General features: G+C 34.2%; 2 protein-coding genes across 2 annotated transcripts in view; one reads left to right on the top strand and one right to left on the bottom strand.

The window, feature by feature from the left end:
* The window catches only part of LOC128558903 (focadhesin-like), a 322592-nt gene that overhangs the window by 155108 nt on the left and 144733 nt on the right, over window positions 1-22751 (bottom strand). The window lies entirely within an intron of this gene.
* The window catches only part of LOC123566128 (FMRFamide receptor-like), a 105142-nt gene continuing 85464 nt past the window's right edge, over window positions 3074-22751 (top strand). The window contains exon 1 of the mRNA XM_045360003.2: window positions 3074-3484. The gene's annotated coding sequence lies outside the window, so the exon portion shown is untranslated. The remainder of the gene's footprint in view (window positions 3485-22751) is intronic.

Consider the following 22751-nt stretch of genomic DNA (forward strand, 5'->3'; position numbering starts at 1 on the left):
CTAGTGAGCTTCAAATAGCTGCAACTGTTCAATACTAAAATGGAATGCAACAGCACCAGGTATTGTTATAATATCTGATAAAAAATACTTTGAAAAGATCTGTTTTGCTTCAGTGTATGATCAAAATGAGAAAACAATAGGTAATACTTTCACCAGTGGCATATAGTATTCTCACAGTCATAGATATTTTGATCTAATATATATAAAACAAACTTTTCTTAAGAATTCATAGTTTTCAATGGTTTCAACCAAATTTTACCCATATTGTTGGTCTATATCAGTGAATATCAAATATATTTTAACTGTGAAATTACCAGATTTATTTCATTAAAATAAAGCAGAATCATCAAGAAAGCAAAACATAAGCATCCTCAGGTAAACTGCAAGTCCCCTACAGGTGCGCAACTTTATGACACCATCATTAGAGATAGGCCCTAAAATTTTCAGTGATGATATTACATTAAATAAAGTCTAGAAAATAATGTCCAAGTCCTTGAAATAACCAAAAATGATTTCACAAATGTGGAGTTTATGATAGTTTTGTTAATATCAATAACAGAAGTTTAAATTTTTAATTTAAAGTTGTGATCCACAAAGAATGACAACTCTTGCCTTAGGCTAGTACTTATAAGTAGAGATCTATTAGTTTACTTCCCTTGCAATTACACAATTGAGTGGAAAATGAAAACTGTTTTAGACACAGTATCATACTTTTTTGCACAACAAAATCATTAAGGATTTATTCATTTGTGTTTGATTTACCCCTCAAGGCATGGTTCCTATGATTCTGTCAACTTCCATATGGTAAAAAATTAACTTTTAACAAGCCAATAATAAAATGAAGTACCAGTAGGTAAATAATAGTGCAGATAATACAGTTTTGCTTGTATCAAAATGTCACAATAGATCCACTTTTTGTAATACAGAACACCTGGTAGGATTAGTAAAGGTGCAATTTTATTGATCTCTATTTCCTATGCCTACCATCATCCTCAGGTAAACTGCAAGTCCCCTACAACAGTTGTGCAATTTTATGACATCATAATCCTGGGGTAAACTGCAAGTCCCCTACAGGTGTGCAACTTTATGACACCATCATCCTCAGGTAAACTGCAAGTCCCCTACAACAGTTGTGCAATTTTATGACATCATAATCCTGGGGTAAACTGCAAGTCCCCTACAGGTGTGCAATTTTATGACACCATCATCCTCAGGTAAACTGCAAGTCCCCTACAACAGTTGTGCAATTTTATGACATCATAATCCTGGGGTAAACTGCAAGTCCCCTACAGGTGTGCAACTTTATGACATCATCATCCTCAGGTAAACTGCAAGTCTCCTACAACAGTTGTTCAATTTTATGACATCATAATCCTGGGGTAAACTGCAAGTCCCCTACAGGTGTGCAACTTTATGACACCATCATCCTCAGGTAAACTGCAAGTCCCCTACAACAGTTGTGCAATTTTATGACATCATAATCCTGGGGTAAACTGCAAGTCCCCTACAGGTGTGCAACTTTATGACACCATCATCCTCAGGTAAACTGCAAGTCCCCTACAACAGTTGTGCAATTTTATGACATCATAATCCTGGGGTAAACTGCAAGTCCGCTACAGGTGTGCAACTTTATGACATCATAATCCTAGGGTAAACTGCGAGTCTGCTACAGGTGTGCAACTCTATGACATCATTATCCTGGAGTAAACTGAAATCCCCTACAGGTGTGTAACTTTATGACATGATAATCCTGGGGTAAACTGCAAATCCCCTACAGGTAGGCAAGTTTATGACATGATAATCCTGGGGTAAACTGCAAATCCCCTACAGGTAGGCAAGTTTATGACATGATAATCCTGGGGTAAACTGCAAGTCCCCTACAGGTGTTCAAGTTTTATGACATGATAATCCTGGGGTAAACTGCAAATCCCCTACAGGTAGGCAAGTTTATGACATGATAATCCTGGGGTAAACTGCAAGACCCCTACAGGTGTTCAAGTTTTATGACATGATAATCCTGGGGTAAACTGCAAATCCCCCATAAGTAGGCAAGTTTATAACATGATAATCCTGGGGTAAACTGCAAGTCCCCTACAAGTGTTCAAGTTTACGACATCATAATCCTGGGGTAAACTGCAAGTCCCCTACAGGTGGGCAAGTTTATGACATCATAATCCTGGGGTAAACTGCAAATCCCCTACAGGTGGGCAACTTTATGACATCATAATCCTGGGGTAAACTGCAAGTCCCCTACAGGTGTTCAAGTTTTATGACATCATAATCCTGGGGTAAACTGCAAGTCCCCTACAGGTGGGCAAATTTATGACATGATAATCCTGGGACAAAATGTAAATCGCTTACATTTTATTTATTTTGTTGGGTTTAACGTCGCACTGACACAATTAAAGGTCATATGGTGACTTTCCAGCTTTGATGGTGGAGGAAGACCCCAGGTGCCCCTCCGTGCATTATTTCATCAAGAGCGGGCACTGGGTAGAACCACTGACCTTCTGTAAGCCAGCTGGATGGCTTCCTCACATGAAGAATTCAATGCCCCGAGTGAGACTCGAACCCACATCGGTGAGGGGCAAGTGATTTGAAGTCAGCGACCTTAACCACTCGGCCACTGAGGCCCCCAATAATCCTGGGGTTAACTCATATAACGTAGTAGTGTGCAAATTTTACATCCATACATATACCACTGTAGGTTTTTTGAAGACTACTTCTCTTGGAGCAAACCAAAAACTCCTACCAGTGCCAGAGTGAACATTCGAATTTTGATCATTCTGGTGGCAAACAAAAAATCCCCTACAAGTGTTCTAATTATATTATAAACATGATAACCCTAGGGTAAACCAAAAGTTTATTACCAATGTGTGAGTACCATCAGTCTTCACCTTATTTTATTGCTCAAGACATTAGAAATCCCTTATGATGAGACACCAGCAGGACACCTGCCAGCCTAAATATCACTTGCTAAAAACTCATCAAAAAAATAAATATATTTCTTGAAAAACTTACCCACATACCTCTCTCATAGCAGAAAAGGCAAAAAGACAAGACAGCTCACTGCAGGGCATTGGATAAATCATCAATAGGCCGACATGATACAGTATTAAATATTCACATTATTGTAACTGTTGCCTCCTATATAGAGCTGCCTACTGATCTTAGGATCACAAATGGACAAATATCCACCCCCAGTGTCAGAAACTGATGTCAAAATTAAATCTTCATCAATATAGGAGTATTCTGGTTTTAAATGTTAAAACACTGCAAAAGATTATACTTTTTTACATTTATAAAGGTCTTAATCTTTGAGACTAAGAAAATATAAAAACTAATAAGAAATATACAGAAAACTGAAAATATATATATATTGAACTACCTTATTTTTTTTTAAGTGAAAAGAAATTGTTTTAATCTATTGCCAGCACAGATGATGTAACTGGATATAAATTAATTTCTGGAATACAAAACAACTGTAAGTAGTATTTCTATTTCTATTATAATTAGAATTTCTTATATTTATTTCTTATTCTTATTATTGCTTACAATGTTATCCTGTTGATTAACAACGTAATCTTTTCTAAAATATCTTAAAGAAAATTGTTGATTTATTTAAATATCAACAATTTATTTTATTTTTTCATGGAAAGAAATCTGCAAAACCGAATGTAGTGTTGTTCTTTTTTTCCATTTTTTTAAATAAAATGTTTTTATTATATTTTCTGCAAAATCTCAATGTAATTAAATAATATAATCTGAATCCATATTTGAGATTTTTTTTTCTTTTTGTACAAATCATTTCAAAATATTCAAAAGTATGTATTTTACCACATTTTGAAAATTTACTGAGAGAAAAGTGAGTATTATTAGCTTTCTGATCTCAATCTGCAACAGATATCTCATTCTACATCTTACAATTATCTTCTTTTTTTTTTTAATTTTTTACTTGTTAAATTCTTTTATTCATTTTGAAATACACTTAATTTAGTTTATTCTTAAGCAGACCATATTTCATTAATAATTACACTGTAATTCAATATTGCCTTTCTTATTTAATAGGCGAAATTCCCAAGTTATTTTCTCAAAAACAGAAATAACAGTGCCTAGCTAATATTTTAAGTTTTCAAGGTTGTTGGAATTGCGTGACATGATCCTATAATAATACAATCATAATATTTTTCTTCTTTGAAAATTGTCTTAACCTTGAAAATGGCTAATTATCAATTTAAAATAAAAATAATCTTAGATTTTTGTAAACATTCTTGAAACTAAAAACAATAATTAAGTTCTTCCGTTTGGGATTGAAAGATCCCTATAGCATGACATTGTCTCATTTGAAAATGATATAAAATCATACTAAATTTAATTTTATCTGTTTTAAGAAAAACTATCAGGAGTTTGAAAAACTAATGTTGTATCAAAGGAAAAAAAAAATGCTTTCAATTTAAATCATCTGATTATAATTATATTTTTTATTTTATCATGTCCATCAAAATATTAAAGCAAAAATAATGGTACCAGCACAGGCATTTCATACCTTTAACTGTTAGCCATTGATGGCTAGTCCCTGCAAAAACTTTCATGAGCTATTCATGAACTGCTCATGAATTTATTCATGAGTAACTATTCATGACATTTTCGTGAACTGAAAGTGGATCTGACTATAATCCAGTTCATGAACATTCAAGAACACTTTTTTAGCATTTATTCATGCACAGTTCATGAACAAATTCCTAAAATATGTGCATGAATAAGACCATAATTTTGTGTCTAACCAGTACCAAATAATGATCTTATTAAGGGTATTTTGCAGTACATAATTATACTGTCAAATAATTTACATTTTTGGGACAAATATTCATGTACAAGTGCTTGTGTGAATCAATATTAATGTAACTAGACCTCAAACATAGAAGTCCAGTTAATTCAATAAAAAAAAAATGAAATCCATGAATTAAAATTTCAAAGAAACATCTTTTTTGGTCAAACCTTGTAATCTTGTGTGCATGAATTGAAATGGTACATGGAAATGGATAAGAATCTTGCTGTCTGAGATTAGGCTAATATGTACCCTCACAAAAATGTCATATGTATACACTTACATATATGCTAAATTTTTATATAAATAATTTCAAATTATTATTTGAGTGAAAACATGTAATATGTGGTAGTAATGAAACAAATCTTGTAAAAGTTGCTTATCTTTGAAGAAGCATGATAAAATATTGCCATAGAAAGCACCACCATCTGAAAATAACAAAAAAACAACACTTTGGGAACACTAAAACTTGTGACTACGTGCGCATTATAGACATTTTATTTTCTGTCTATTTTTGCACAAGATGGGAAAACTGCAAACTTTATGAGACTGACTGTTTTGTATACAGAATGCAACCGAATACCATTTTAGGGTAACATTTCACTTCCTTTTCAATGCAGCATATATATTGTATTTGGTAAGTTTTACTAGACAGTACTTTACCATATTAATATGCACAAATATTTTTCAAAAATTCTCTACCAGTATGCATTATATTTCCACTATGCCCTTCATGAAAAAGTCATTTAAATTCAAAATGTTGCAACATTTATTTAAAAACACTACAGATCACAAAATATATTATATACACTGAAAGCCTGAATATTACTTGATGAGGACAGATGAGCATAGGTCATCTTTAAAATACCCATCTTCTGTATAAAGTAACCAGTAACATCTTTTATGGCTCCACATCTTTTCTTGTGTATATTGCTTAAGTGTAATCATCATAAATGGTTTCTATTTTCTTTCTTTTTTTCTAAAGATGGATTAAATGTCATGCCAATACCAACACTATTATAGGTCATACGGCAACTTTCCTGATTCTAATGGTGGAGGAAGACACTGGGTGCCCCTCCGGGTGGGCACCTTGGTAGAACCACTGACGTTCCATTTTAAAGCTAGTTGGATGGCTTTCTCAAATGAAGAATTCTATGCCCAAATGAGACTCGAACCCAAATTGGTGAAGGGCAAGTGATTTGAAGCCAGTGACCTTGACCACTTGGCTATAGAGGCCACCATAATTGGTTTTATGGCTGTCATTCGAAGCTTGCTTTGTTATTTTCTAAGACTGAGAAATTTCTATATATATAGTTAGCATTAAGAGTATGTTACTGGGGGTGAAAATTGTATATTTACAGTATGTTCAAATTTATATTGAATCATCTTAATGGAAATATAGAAATTTAAATTTGGACAAGGAAATATTGGCACATCTCAAAGTAAATTTTCTGGGCAATGAAATAGTATCATCTCAACTGACATTTAAGTCTGAGCAGAGAAATACTTTCATCTCAACTGAAATTTAAGTCTGGGCAAGAAATATTATATAACTGTCATCTCAATAAAAAATTGCCAAATTAAGTCTGGGCAAAGAGCTATAAAAATAAATAGATCAGCAACTTGAAAGGCATATAGAGCAAATCTCGCCAACATCATGTGAGAACTGAATGAGATCTCGTTTTACCGGTGTATGAAACAGACAGCAGAAGGATTAAACTTTGTGTCCTGAAAAACTTTCTATCAGATCGTTTGCTTATAATGATAATGGTGTCTTTTTAATGTTATTAGTATTTTCTACAAGGAGAAGAAATGAATTTATGATTGGAAGTCTGAGAAATCAACAGTGTTCATTTGAAAATTGGACTCGATGCAGTTTATTACGTGCCGGCCATATCGCTAATGTAATACTTTAATAAGCATCTGTTGATTTGATCACGACTGATCAAGTCGGCAAACGCTTCAATAAGAAAACACGCTGACACGAGCTTATGCCAGATTATCTCCTGTTGTCATTCTGTGTATTTTATACTTCTCTGGTCCAGCCTCCCAGATGCAGAGAAATACTGTATTTAAGTCATAGCAGAGAAATACTGTCACCCCAAAAACAATAGGGGTCATCTACTCTAGAAATACTGTCACCTCAATTGAAATTTAAGTCTTGGCAATGAAATACTGTCATCTCAATTGAAAATTAAGTCTTGGCAATGAAATACTATCATCTCAATTGACATTTAAGTCTTGGCAGATGAATACTATCATCTCAATTGACATTTAAGTCTTGGCAGAGAAATACTATAATCTCATTTGAAATCTAAGTCTTGGCAATGAAATACTATCATCTCAATTGACAATTAAGTCTTGGCAGATGAATACTATCATCTCAATTGACATTTAAGTCTTGGCAGAGAAATACTATCATCTCATTTGAAATCTAAGTCTTGGCAATGAAATACTATCATCTCAATTGACAATTAAGTCTTAGCAGATGAATACTGTCATCTCAATTGACATTTAAGTCTTGGCAATGAAATACTGTCATCTCAATTGAAATTTAAGTCTTGGCAATGAAATACTGTCATCTCAATTGACATTTAGGTCTTGGCAATGAAATACTGTCATCTCAATTGAAATTTAAGTCTTGGCAATGAAATACTGTCATCTCAATTGAAATTTAAGTCTTGGCAATGAAATACTGTCATCTCAATTGAAATCTAAGTCTGGGCAATGAAATACTGTCATCTCAATTGCACTATCATCTCAATTGAAATTTAAGTCTGGGCAGAGAAATACTGTCATTACATAGCCATAAATCAAATGGCAAAACCCCCATTGAATGATCGGTGGGTAAAAAAATCTTTCTAATATTACAGCTATACTTTATGGAATTGCATTGGGTGGACAATTTAGGATAACACTAACATATAGTAATGGTTGTTTGACTGGAATGAACTTTTCTGCACCAGCCTTGACAAGTGTTTTTCTGTGTTACTTGGTGCTTATGTAAATATAATCAATGCAACAATGTTCTTGATAGTATTAATGATTTTATCAGCAAAATTGATTAGTATATAAAACTCACAAGAGATGGATGTACCAACACAATGCAGGTTCAGGCGCGAAATGAGTAAAATTTACATCTCATTACATCAAAATTAAAAAGTTAGGTGGAATAAAAACCTTATACAATTAACTGGAATCATCGGAGACATGAATTACTGTCCCATTACACAATCATTTAGCTTAGACAATGAACGATACTGTGCTCTAAATTGACAATATTTAACTCTGACAATGAAATACGGTATCTCATGAAATTATCTGCAATATTATATGTAAATCAATGCAAGTTAAGCTGCAATGTTAATACGTATCGATTGAATTACGGCTGGTCAATACAGTACGTCATTATTTTTATATTTCAGCAATGTTTTTATCTGCAGAAGGAAACTTCATTAATAGCATTAATCTAATTCACCCATTAATGATACGATGTGAAAATCTCTATTTCACAGGACTACTTATTAATGAATTGAATCATATTGAATACAATTTAACACACTAACATAATAAAAAGATGGTTGACAGGAAAATAGACTGTATACTGCAAAAACCTGACAAGGTGTTATTGTCATCTTTTAAGAGGGCTTTAATCAAACTAAAAAAATAATGTCCACCACTATCTGACTAGTATAAATTTTTTGAATAAGTTGATTTAATAGAATTAAAATACAAATACAACTTATCGGATCCAACACACTGTTCACTGTTTTGATTTACCGATACGATTAAAATGAATTACCATCCATTATACACAAAAAAATGTGGACAATAAAAAACTTATATCCACACAACAAGAGATTAACTGTAGTTCATCACACATTTAACATCTTCTCAGAACCGAAAACTTGGTTTTTTAACTAATAGATTCCCAACAATGATATAACAGTGACACAGTAATGACAATTTATAATCCATTATCCAATTAGATTACTACAAGTGGAATACTGTTTCTCTAAAAATTTGTAGATTTAATCTGTTTCGAATACAGACACCTTCTACTGTATATTTACACATGTCTGTACGCACAGGAAAGTCAGTAAAAATTATGATAATGGGATTGTGGAGGATGCACATTATACGGTACTTAGAACAATTCAGAAATCTTATCAGAAATAACAAGAAACTATTCATTGAAAATTATACCATACTGCCTCACTTAATGAAAGAGATAAAAATAGTATAGAAATAACCCGCAAATAAATGCAAATATTTTAAAAAAATCAACTACACCATTACCTAAAGAATGTGCCGACTTTGACTGGCGTATTGTTGTGTAGAACGGTATCGATTCTGAAAATTAAAATTTATCCCTTGATGGATGGCAGTTATGGACTGCAGAGGAAACAAACACTTTTGAACTCTGACCTCAAAGTATGACCTTGATCTTTGAGTTAGGGGTCTGGGTTTTGCGCATGATATATCGTCTCATTATGGAGAACATTTGTGTCAAGTCATATTGAAAGTTTTTGACAGATGACAGAGTTCTGGGCCGGACAGGAAAAAACCTATTGACATTTGACCTCTGAGTGTGACCATGACCTTTTGCTTAGGGGTCTGGGTGTTTGGCATGACACATCTACTCATTATTGGATATATTTGAGCTAGGTTATATTAATGACAGAGTTACGGACCAGGCAGAAAACAGAACTATTTCCTTTGACCTCTGAGTGTGAACTTGATCTCTGGGCTAGGGTTCTGGGTATTATACATGATATATTGTCTCATTATGGGATACATTTGTGCTAAGAAATATATTACAATCCTTTAAAGGATGAGAGTGTTTTGGACCGGGCAGGAAAAAAACATTATCGACCTATGACCTCCAAGAGTGACTTTGATCTTTGAGCTAAGGTTCTAGGTGTTGTGCATGACATATCATCTGATTATGGGGAAAATTTGTGCCATGTAATATTAAAATCCCTTGATGGATGGTCAAGTTACAGACCGACAGGAAAAAAAAGCCCTGTTGACATTTGACCTCAAAGTGTGACCTTGACCTTTGAGTGGGGTCAGGCTTACATGCAAAAATTTAACCAAATCAGGATGCCAATGCTCACGCAGATGCACGGGGGAGTCCAATAGCTCTACTTATTCTTCGAATAGTCGAGCTAAAAACCTAGGATGTCACCCTGTACTTTCATAGTATGCACTGGATGGCATTTCAATTTAAATATTGGCAGCAAGAAATATCTTCAAACCGAAGTGCCACTGCACAATAAATATTGCATTGCACACAATAATTAATACCCAATCCAATAAGTTTAATTCAATAAAATGCTTTCAAGAAAATCATCATCGTATTCCCTTCTGGTACAGGACTTCAGTAAATTTAGAGCACTTTAAATTTCTGTTATTTTCATGCCTTTCTGAATCACCATAGTTTTGTACAAGGTGTAAAAGAAAAAATTCAAGGACTTATCAGTTTCTTTTATTTCTTTTACAAGGACTAAATGTTGGCATCTTTGATACGCCAACACAATAACAAAGCAACATAGGCTCTTGTTTTATGCTTAGACGAAGCTACCATTTACTTTTGAAAATGCTTTACACATTAGTTTCTCTGATAAACTGGTTTCCTCATACAGAAGAATTTTCCAGTGTGAAAACTACAAATCACATAGGTTTCCATCACCATGACAGATCTGAAACACAAACAATGGTCATTACACTAAAATGCATTACTTCATCAAAATATGCAATGCTTTCTACTTCATCAAAAGATTTGCCGATACGCCTACTTGTGTCAAGAATCATTTCATAACAAACGCTAATTTTCAGAAATGTTTTTAAACAAGAGCTGTCTCCGTAGGATGACACATGCCCCCGATGGCACTTTGAATGAATAGTTATGGCCGATGTTAGAGTTTAGGACCTTTGACCTACAGAGCTGGGACTTGTGCGCGACACGTCGTCTTACTGTGTCACACATTCATGCGTAGTTATTTTAAAATCCATGCATGAATGACAAAGATATGGACCGGACACGCCCATCAATGCACTATCATGAAAAATGACCTTTAACGTCTAAGTGTGCCCTTGACCTTTGAGCTACGGACCTGGGTCTTGCGCGCGACATGTTGTCTTACTGTGGTACACATTCATGCCAAGTTATTTGAAAATCCATCCATCGATGACAAAGATATGGACCGGACACGCCCATCAATGCACTATCCTTTAAAGTATAAGTGTGACCTTGACCTTTGAGCTACGGACCTGGGTCTTGCGCGTGACATGTCGTCATACTGTGGTACACATTCATGCCAAGTTATTTGAAAATCCATCCATCGATGACAAAGATATGGACTAGACACGCCCATCAATGCACTATCCTTTAATGTCTAAGTGTGACCTTGACCTTTGAGCTACGGACCTGGGTCTTGCGCGCAACACGTCGTCTTACTGTGGTACACATTCATGACAAGTTATTTGAAAATCCATCCATCGATGACAAAGATATGGACCGGACACGAAAATTGCGGACAGACTGACAGACCGACAGACAGACTGACAGACCGACAGACGGTTCAAAAACTATATGCCTCCCTTCGGGGGCATAAAAATGCTGTTGGTGAGATGGATCTATCTTCTTCAAAATGCTGTTACAGTTGATTTTAGTAAGTGCACACACAGAATTTTACATGCCGCTGACTCTAGTTTATTGTTCATATGTACAGGGGACAATGATACCATCATATTAGATCAGACTTAAAGTAAACATAACAAGGGCTGTTTATAAAACATGTATATGCCCCCATTATTTCCGTACACCCTTGCCCTTTTACCTACTGACCAACTTATATTAAGGGTCATCTCTGGACCACCTATGAAATTTATGGACTATATGCCAAAGTATTCTTTAGTTATTCAGTTGTAACTGTTTCTTCAATCTCAAAGTCACTTTAACCTTGACCTACTGACCCCTACAACAGAAATAGGCCATTCTCTAACCAGAAGACATCATCCTATGAAGTCCGAAGGCAGCAGGCCAGAGTTCTTACGTTACTGAGCTGAAATCATTACCAGTCTTAGTCACTTTGACCTTGACCTTTGAACAATTGACTGCCAAAACAATAGGGGTCATCTACTAACCACAGGCAATCATCCTATAAGAACTGTATAGCAAAGCATTCTTTAATTTTTTCAGCAGAATCTATTTCAGTCTCAATATTATTGTGACCTTAACCTTTGACCTAAAACAAATAGGCTTCACCTAATAGGCTTCACCTATGAAACTGTTTTCAGTCTCAAGATTCTTTGACCTACTGACCTCAAAAGCAGTAAGGGTCATCTACTGAACAGAAGCAACTATTTTAATTATAAAATTTTGTGACATTAATTTACACTTAACAAAACTTCTAACTATTGTATCCCTCGATTTTTTTGCAAAATGTTATTTATCTGTGTTTTTAAAACTATACCCAAAAACGGTTGACTAAATATGTTTGCATCTATATTTGCAGATGAAGTTGTGAAAGCACATTAATTCAGGGAGGGCTTAAATAGTCCATCTGCCATCTTGTAATATAGCTGTATACCAGTAAGAATGATTTCAGAAGGTTCATGTGGGAGGTAAAAGTAGGTAGTGGTGGGTCTTTAAATCATGCAAGTAAATATCAGAGTAAGTGTATACTTATAATTGTGAAGTTTATAGACATTATAAAAGAATATGGAAAAAGTGTTTTCTGTCGAAGAAAATTCTCTTGTAATTTTGTTAAAATCATAAGGCGCCACTTGGTTCTACAAGTAAAAGTGATGCTTAACATTTTATAATGCATACAACTGATTATAAGTATATAGTGCTTAAAATACATTCTTAAGACAAGGATCTTGTTTTTTGTTAATTCACAATGGTGTTTCACAATCCAAGATAATCAATTCTTTCTGTACACATCCTCAAAATTAGTGTTTTCTACTCCTTTTCCAAATAGTTTGGTGAAGAGAATTAATCATTTTTTTCCCCATCTACATGGTCTTAAAGTTCCTGTAAGAGGCAAATGAGCATGCAAAATTTCATTCTTTATTTCAGTTAGTGCCTGAGGTGTAGTAATTTTGATCATTACAATTTTCTCTCAATCAAGCAATAGCATACACACCTTCAAAATGAACCATATAATTCTAGCAAATAACAATGTATCATACACATACTAGCAGACATTTACAGTCATTTATAACAGACATACAAAAACAAGCATTGAAATTAACAGCCCTTTAAACATACTGTTCTAAGGAAAAGGTAATATACACCTAGATTATTACAGAATGGAATCTGTACATTTCTATTTCCACAAATTGGAAAAGGTGTTACCAGATCTGTAATCAATTACACCACAATCCCTTCATGAGGAAAAAAGTAATAATAGCATAGATTTCTTGAAAGGAATACTCAGTAACCTCTGCCACCTGCAATGTTACATTTTAAAACAAATGTTTTCAATTCCCAGCAAATTTCTTAGTACTTGTCAATAAGTTTAGGAGAACCCATCAATCTATCACAACACTCCAGGTGTGAACATGGGGTATGAAAGATAAAAAATCTCCAGCAGGCTGCCATTTTTGAGGTACTTAAAGATAATAAAGTAATTCTATTATTTAAAGGAGTCAAACTGTTCAAACAAAAAATTGTTTTTTCTCTCTCTAATGAATCAGTAAAATGCTTTTTTCCTGAAAGGGGAGATCAGTCCACAAGTTTTCATTGACAGATGATGTAAACATCTAGATGAAGCTTTACGAAATGCCTCATTCATTGACAAAATCTATGCCACAGAAAGACAACAGGGACAAATTAAAGAGTTTGACAACAGTTACTGGCAATAAGCATTAGTTTTTTGTCAGTTAGCATTTGGCATAAAGTAATTGTATTTAGCAGTAAATATCAGATCTGTCATTTTAGCATTTGGCAATATGGCACACCAGCCTTCTACAGCTTCCAGAAGGTATGTCTGTCTGATTCAACATCAAGCACTAACATCTAAATGACCTTTTCTAGCTCCAAAAAGCTTTCTGAAACTGAAAACTTGTGTTTAAACTGTGAAAAACTACAGGGGTGTAAAATTCTTTTTCACACCACTCGCCCTGCAGGACTAGTAGCTAGTAAAATATACTCGCCCTTAGTGGACAGTCACTCGCCCTAATAATTGACATGTTTAATACTGTCACGTTTTATGAAAGGAGAATTATGTACAAGCAAATTTCAAACTTAACACATAGCTCGTACACTACGTTTCCTTTTTGATTATCCGTTTTCGTTACTCTTAAATTTCCTTTTCACACCAGACATTCATTTTTCTTTCACTAATTTGTCATCTCCACCACCAAGTTGCTTTCCATAATAACTGCATCGATAGTAAAAATAAACACAGTCTAACCCCTGCCGTAGTTTCCCAAAGTGTCAAGAAAGTATTAAACATCGGTTATTTTCATTTTCTCAAGACTTATTTCCTGAAAAAAAAATATTTTGAAAAGTGTCCTAAAAATATGGACACAATAATCACATTCCACCTACCCGTCTTGAAACGGGAAAAAAAAGTTGACGATCATCGGTAATTATTCTGTTGATAAACTAAGTAATTGGCCTGTTTTCATCATCAATTAACATCCTCTCAAAGAGCTAAAGAAGTGTGTCGGTATCATGACATCTGAAGTGGAGATCAAAGGGTATTGTCGCACAAGATTGTCATGGCATTACGTCATATTACAGTTTTCGCGCCATGTGACTATTTGCCCTCAAGGAATATTTTATATAAAAAGAAATACATGTACGAAGATTCATTTAAAACTATTAAAAACCGCAACAACATCATTTCGTTTTAATTTAAAACCATATTTCTATTTACGTCCACGAGACCTTTTTACCAAAAAAAAAAAAAAAAAAAAATCGTTTTACTCAATGTATTTAAATTACTGCCGCTTTTTCATTATTTAAGATTTTTTAATTCTGTTTTTTGTTCTTTCTGGTCAAAAGTTCGAATTTTATGCCCATATTATGTATCACGTATTTTCTCTTAAAAAGAAGTCAGTAATTAAGATCGCGCTGTTTGAAATTTAACAAATGATTATATGAAAATTCGACCGTTTTCATACAAATTTGCTTATATTTCCGTTGATATTTTATTGAAATCTGAGTAGATTTCAAATTGTATTACTTCTCAAGCGATGTTGAAAAACTGAAGCGATAATGTTAAAAAATGAATGCACTACGCACGTTTTTTGTGTACGTGTCGATAAACAAAAGTAACGGAGATGTGAATTTGATACTACGATAGGTCGCACGTGCTCTCGGAATGGAAAATTACTGGCATGACGTTTTGATATCTTTACGATTCGCGGGTAAATTCCAGTCAAAGTAGCAACTGAACTATCTCAAAGTTTGTTGAGGTTTTTCAAGGTGTAATTTCTAAATTTCATTAAAGCTACGACGTAAAAACCACTCGCCCGATCGGTCGAGTATACAGCGAGATCCACTCGTCCTATCCATACTTTAACTCGCCAATGCGAGCGAGCGAGTGGAATTTTACACCCCTGAAACTACCAATATGTCTGTCACATTGCCTCTAGAGACATTCTCAGTTAACTTGGGTTTAGTACAGTCGGCAGCCTGGAAAACCTGGGATGGGCTTGTGGGATGGGCTCATGGGATGGGATGGGATGGGCTGAAGGTCATGGGATCGTGGGCCCAAGGTCAGAGAAATATATAGTGAGAAACATGAATTAAAAGTTCAACTGGGCAATTAAGAGGTCAGCTAAGGATAACAGGGACACAGCCTGTAATTACAATTCCCAGAGTGAGACTCACACTGTATTGGCTGCCAAGAAGGGAAACAAAGAAAGAAAATACCAACACTTAGTCTTCTAACTTGTTAGAATGTACTTCTACGGTTCCAATATAAGTGATGAAAAATTTATGGACTGTATTTTTATCATAAGTAAAGCAAAAGAGCAATTATTTTGAACAAAATATGACCATTTATTGTCCATTTGGTGTTAATATAAACATCATTTTTTATTATATTTAAAGCAAAAAAAAAAGCAATTAATTTGGATAAAATATAATCATTTATTGTCCACTTGGTGTTAATGTAAACATCAAAATCTATTACCAATAAATTGAAAACTGTCATATGTTTGAGAATCCCCCTTTTCATATGTTATAATATGTCTAATATATTAAATTCATTTCTGTCATCTTTTTATTCTGAAATTTGTCAATTATTGTTTTCTTTTCAGTAACTTTTTTTTCAGAACTGATTTTTCATAAGTTCCATTTCATATTTTCTCTCAAAATGAATTTTCATCAAACATTAATGTTGTAGGTTCATTCTCTTACTTGGGTTAGAGGTCAACTGCTGAATTCATCATTTTTCTCCCTGTGACATATATACATGTAATTCTACCCTTTATCTTCATAATTCTTCATTATACCAAATTGTTTTGTTTTGATATTCAACTTCTTCTGCTATAATAATAAGTCTACTTCTATTTCATAAAGGTATCAATTATAAATACACATGCAAGAAGTATATATTTTTTAATTTTCATAATATTACTTTAAAATTATTACTGTTTAATTAAGTGTACTACTGACTGAATCAAGAGAATTAACAATAATAATGATAACAATATACTGTTATTAGCCTACAGAATAAGACATTAACCCATTTTGTTACTCTCGCCCAGAACTTATTGACAGTATGGCATGAATTCCCAGGAGTATCATTTATTTTATAGAGAACTGTTCACCTTAAGAAACCTTCGAGAATCTGAGAAAATCTTAGGGCCAAATAAGTTCAGCCCATGTCCTTGAGCCCATCCCAACCCATCCCACGAGCCCATCCCATGAGCCCATCCCAGGTTTTCCAGGATCCCAGTACAGTCACCTTTGAAATGGCTGAAACAATTAACAAGATGACCATTGAGATTAGGTTACTGAACTTGTAACCTTAACATTTAGCCTGCTGGTAGCAAGCAATTTTGCCTTTGCAACCAGTGCAGGATCAGCCTGCAAACCCATTTAAAGTCAATACCTTTAATGGTTATGAATATATGCTATGGACACGAATTATGACAGACAGACAGATTGACATTAACTGGGTATATCTTTATTACAACCTACCCAAGAAGCAACAGAAAGACCCAAGTAAGCAATACGGAATGAACAGAATTTACTGTTACCTGCTGTCCTTGGTACTCCTCTAGTATGCTCGGACAGATGGACAGACAAAGACAAATCTAAGTGCCCCCATCCCTAAAATCTGTAGGGCACAAAAATACTCCACTGCATTTGAAAGCTTTGGTCTTTTTTCCTTTCTTAGATGTGGCAGAACATTTTAGGTCTTTTAAATGTACACAGTAATAATGTATAAATACGAAAAAATGAAGGTGCTGGAGTGTAAATGTATTGAAAGACTGTAAATAATTACAAATATTATTTTTAGGTAACATTAGTTTGCTACAATGAAAACAAGTTGATTCTAGATTTTAGCAAGTATTTCAACTTTTTTTCTGATCTCAAATAAGTAGAGTCTTCACAAAAGAGAGAAATTTTTTTCTACAGATTTTTTCCCCCTTTGATTTCTAAATACTTAATTAATGCAAAAAGCTTAACCCCATGCAAAGAATTAAATCATACAAAACAACAAAATCCTAATTGGCCATTTTCTTGTGAAACCTCACTAATCAATTTAATTTAATTATTTCTGAAATTATATTGCGGAATATCAAAGCCAAGGAAATAGACAGTTGGCTAACTTTTATCAAATTAGAGAATTTGTGCTTAAAAAGTTATTAACACTCTTGGAGACAATGCTTTTATTATTCAAAATTGTTCTTAATTCTTATGTTGTTCTGATTGTGGGAATTAGAAAAAATATCTAATCTATAAAAATATTTCAAAATCTACAGTAGCATTTTTCCTAGAACTTTTTTTTAACATTGTATCATGGGTACAGACAGGTAAGTAGCCATCACTTAGTAACACAGCAAGAAAAAAGGACAGTCAATTTATAGGACAGATACTATCAGACTTAATCAAACTAGGAAATAATGCTTCTACAAGAAGATTAGGACAACAAAGCAACACTTATCCCAGTGTAATTAAGAGTACTTTATACTGTATATTGCAAAAAAAATCCCAAACCATTTTTACCAGACAAATTCTTGTCATATGAACTTGATTTGCATCAGAATGTACAACAGTTAAGGACTGCTCAGCTTTAGCACTATATGGTTCATGAGAGCAATGCAGCTGATCCCATCCATTTTCTGGGGGAAATGTACTTGTATATGTTTTGACAATGTTAGGAATTTGATACAAGCATAACATACTTTCTACACTTCCCTTCATGCACAAGTCTAAGAATGCTGCCCTGCCATTGGCTAATTTCAAGCATGAGCTCAAAACCATCCAATCAGATGCTGAAGATTCAGACTGGTCTCCAAACGCAGTTTTAAAATCTTGGAACCTAAGTCATTTCAACAAAATATTTTATATAATTCACTCAAAAATACTCGCACAAGAATAAAAAAAAAAATCTGAGAATTAGACAACCAGAGAAACAAATCATTCTGGCCAGCCAAGGAGAAAATTAATTTTTATTCCAGAAAATAATACACTTAAGGATTTCTATTTACTACAAGAAAGGAAACTCTTGTCATTGCAATTAAGACATATCCTTATCAAGTGAAACCGAGAATTATCTTGAAGACCTACACTGTCCAATTATGTCCAAACACTTGGGTAAAGAACCTGTAGACCTACACTGTCCAATTATGTCCAAACACTTGGGTCAAGAACCTGGGAAATGATTTTCAAGTAATCTGTGAGAAATAGACTCTGAAATGGATCTGAAAAGGAACAGACACCGATTAAGCAAAAAGATCTATTTCCTTATAAAGAAAGAAACATTTCTTTTATGAAAGAATAGATGAAATAATTGTACCAAATAATGAGTTTTTAGTTTCCGAACAGTCTTTCCGGACTGAATAGGTCATGAAAATCTGCACGATACCCTAATTGTGTAAAATGTAAAATGAAAAAGCATCATTGTATCTTCCTTAAATGTTCAGTTATAATAAAACTAATTTAAGAAAGTTTCTTCTCAATCTGACTTGACTTTTCATCAGAAGAAATCTGAGGAAATTAGCTTGAAATTTTATTAGAAAATTACTGATTGTGAGGTCTTAATGTTATGTTCTTACATATGACATCAATTACCTTTGATCATTTAAGTAGAGCACTTAAACTGGAAAACCATTAATTAGAGGTATTAACTTAATTTGTAGCATTGTAACTGTACTTATTGTAATTTGTCATGCACCATATTTATAGAGTACCCTATAAAGTAGCCCACTTTAAGATACTAAGTTAAACAGACCTCTGTAGATCAGTAATTAACCTTTAGCATGCTAGATAAATTGTCGTCTGCTGGAAATGTCGTCTGCTAAAATTGTAAAGTTCATTCAATCTGCTCCAAAATTGGAAGAAATATTGTCAGAGTAGCAAACAGCTTGGAACCTGATCAGACGCCGATTTAATCGGCGTCTGATCTGGTTCCAAGCTGTTTGCAAAGGCTGTTAAATTCACCTGCAGCAGGCTAAGGGTTAATGAACTTGTTTCAGCAGAACATCTTAGATTTAAATCTCACCAGAGGCTGAAATCTCCACTTGAAATTGAGGTCCCCTGCAAAGTGCTTTACACCTTTAACCTTTAAAAACACTATGGAGAAACTTTGGGTATTGAAACTTTCATTTGTACCTTGTTTGTTTGTTTCTCCACTTTGGGTTCAGCCACATTTTTCAACAGTACCTGCAGTGTTCCAGGATTCAGGTGAGTACTAACCTGTTCTTCACAGGTATCTGTCAGTTTTACACAAACCAGAGAAGTAGGATGAAATGACTTAACCCTTACCCTGCTATATTTCTATAATAAACTAGTCCATCTTTCAATCTGGACAGTACCATTAATTGTTGAAAGGGGTGCTTACCAAAAAGATACTGGCTGAATGGCGAACAGTGGAGATCATGGATGTGCAGGCTGATCATGATCTGGACTGGTTGCAAAGGCAGAATAAATCATGTCTAGCATGATAAGGGTTAAGATGAAAAAAAAAAATCATATGAAATAGGTCATGCTAACTGTGTTATCTTATCAGATTCAAAATTCATATGTACTATAGTACATTGGCATCAATTGTTTGAAATTTGTACTGTGCCTGTCATCATGAAATTCTAATGACTAGGTACCTTATTTGGCATTTTCATGTTGTATTTTCCACTTCTGAAAGCCATAGGTTGTTTTGAAAAATCAAAAATAAAATCACTGACAACCATTTGTTCCAAAAATCCTGCTCAGGTGAGCCTACATGACTTAGAAAGTTTCAAGAAACAAAACACTTCTCAAAGTGCAAAGCTTTTCTTCAGATCTTGGACAAACTATATCAAAACCCAGGTGACACGAAATAATTTTCAAAAGCTGTTAGTTTAACAGTGCTCTCTAATTTCACTCAGAATAGCTTAAAGAAATCACTTGCTAATTCCCTAGTTGCCAGTCATACAATGTTTAAAACAGATCCATTTAATAAATGCTTTGTAAAGCTAATGAAATATTTTTCAGACAGTAAATTAATTGTATAATGCCAAGGAAACAATAGAGGAACCATTACAGACTTGGTATTGTCTTGGAATAATGTCTCTCTGGAGTTTATTTTATGAATACAAACCCATTCTATTCTGAATTTATGATTATTCATACATTACCTTTATTAACCCTTAGCCAGCTGCAGGCGAATTTAACAGCCTTTGCAAACAGCTTGCAGTGTTTGTTCATGGAATGTCATAGAACTATTATTTTGTAAAATTCATCATATTGTGGCTTATTATCATACTCTTTACCAATAGAAGACATAAATGAAATACAAGAAGAATTGCTATCAGCAAATGTACAAAGAAGGTATGTAGCAGTCATCACTGATATTTAACAAGAGCACAGCCTTGCGGGTGCTGACACTCATCTGATTTTTTTTGTGTAATAGAAATATTGTCCTACCCATGATTTTCTAAGTCTAAAAAGGGCTATCATTCTTGCAAAAAGCAGGATAGAGTTATGTTTCTTGATGTACAGTGTCCACTTATGATGGTGAAAAACTGTTGCAAGTTTTAAAGCAATAGCTTTGATAGTTTATGAGAAAAGTTGACTTAAACATAATACTCAACCAAGAAAATGATTTTCTAAGTCCAAAAGGGGCAATAATTATTGCAAAAATCAGGATGGAGTTACGCTGCTTGCTGTACAGGGTCAGCTTATGATGGTGAACAAGTGTTGCAAGTTTCAAAGCAATAGCTTTGATAGTTTAAGAGAAAAAGTTGACCTAAACATAAAACTTAACCAAGAAATCTGATATTTTCTAAGTCCAAAAGGGGCCATAAATCTTGCAAAAAGCAGGATGGAGTTATGTTTCTTGCTGTACAGGGTCAACTTATGATGGTGAACAAGTGTTGCAAGTTTTAAAGCAATAGCTTTGATAGTTTAGGATAAAAGCTGACCTAAACATAAAACTTAACCAAGAAAACTGATTTTCTAAGTCCAAAAGGGGCAATAAATCTTGCAAAAAGCAAGATGGAGTTATGTTTCTTGCTGTACAGGGTCAGCTTATGATGGTGAACAAGTATTCCAAGTTTCAAAGCAATAGCTTTGACAGTTTGGGAGAAAAGTTGACCTAAACATAAAACTTAACCAAGAAATCTGACATTTTCTAAGTACAAAAGGGGCCATAAATCTTGCAAAAAGCAAGATGGAGTTATGTTTCTTGCTATACAGGGTCAGCTTATGATGGTGAACAAGTATTCCAAGTTTCAAAGCAATAGCTTTGATAGTTTAGGAGAAAAGCTGACCTAAACATAAAACTTAACCAGGCAACGCCGACGCAGACGCCGACGCCGACGCCGACAACCGCTCAAGTGATGACAATAACTCATCATTTTTTTTCAAAAAATCAGATGAGCTAAAAATAACCATTATTAATTTTTAATCTACAGCTGTAATTATACGACTGTAGCATCAGAATATTTTGCAAGGGATTTATTTTCACAATATTCATTGCCTGTCTTTGATTTATTTGTGAAAATAAACACTCACAAAAGAGTTATCATAATGATAAACAAGAGCTGTCTATTGACAGCACTCCACTTATAATTCCAAGAATTGATGGAAGTATGGAGTCAAAATATAACCTGAGAATTTTCAGATAGACATGACAAACAATATACCTGTATTTGGTGATTTGGATAAGTCTTGCACTATATGGCAATGTGTGACCATGATGGAAATCAAGTGTTCAACTAGAAGATGCTTTTGTAGAAAAGCACATGTCTCCCCAATGCATTTGCATATGTTCATGTCTCCCCAATGCATAGTCGTATAGGCAAGAAGTCAATACAGGACAGGAGTCACTGATGGTTGGCTGCAATAGTGGTCAGCTACTTGGCATGTCCAATCATCCCACTAAGTTTCAATATTGTGGGCCTAGTGGTTCTCAAGTTATGAACTGGAAACCTATGAAGTTTGAAGGTTCTAGGTCAAATGGTTCTCAAGTTACTGACCGGAAATGGATTTCCATGTTCTGTCCGCTGTGACCTTGACCTTTAATAGAGTGACCCCAAAATCAAAAGGGGTCATCTACTCTGTATGCCCAATCATCCTATGTGGTTTGTACATTCTGGGTCAAGCGGTTCTCAAGTTATTGATCGAAAATGGTTTTCCATGTTCAGGCCCATGTGACCTTGACCTTTAACAGAGTGATCCAAAATCAATAAGGGTCATCTACTCTGCATGACCAATCATCCTATGAAGTTTCAACATTCTGGAGCA

This window comes from Mercenaria mercenaria, chromosome 8, assembly GCF_021730395.1.
Source record: "Mercenaria mercenaria strain notata chromosome 8, MADL_Memer_1, whole genome shotgun sequence".
NCBI classification, from domain to species: Eukaryota; Metazoa; Mollusca; class Bivalvia; order Venerida; family Veneridae; genus Mercenaria; species Mercenaria mercenaria.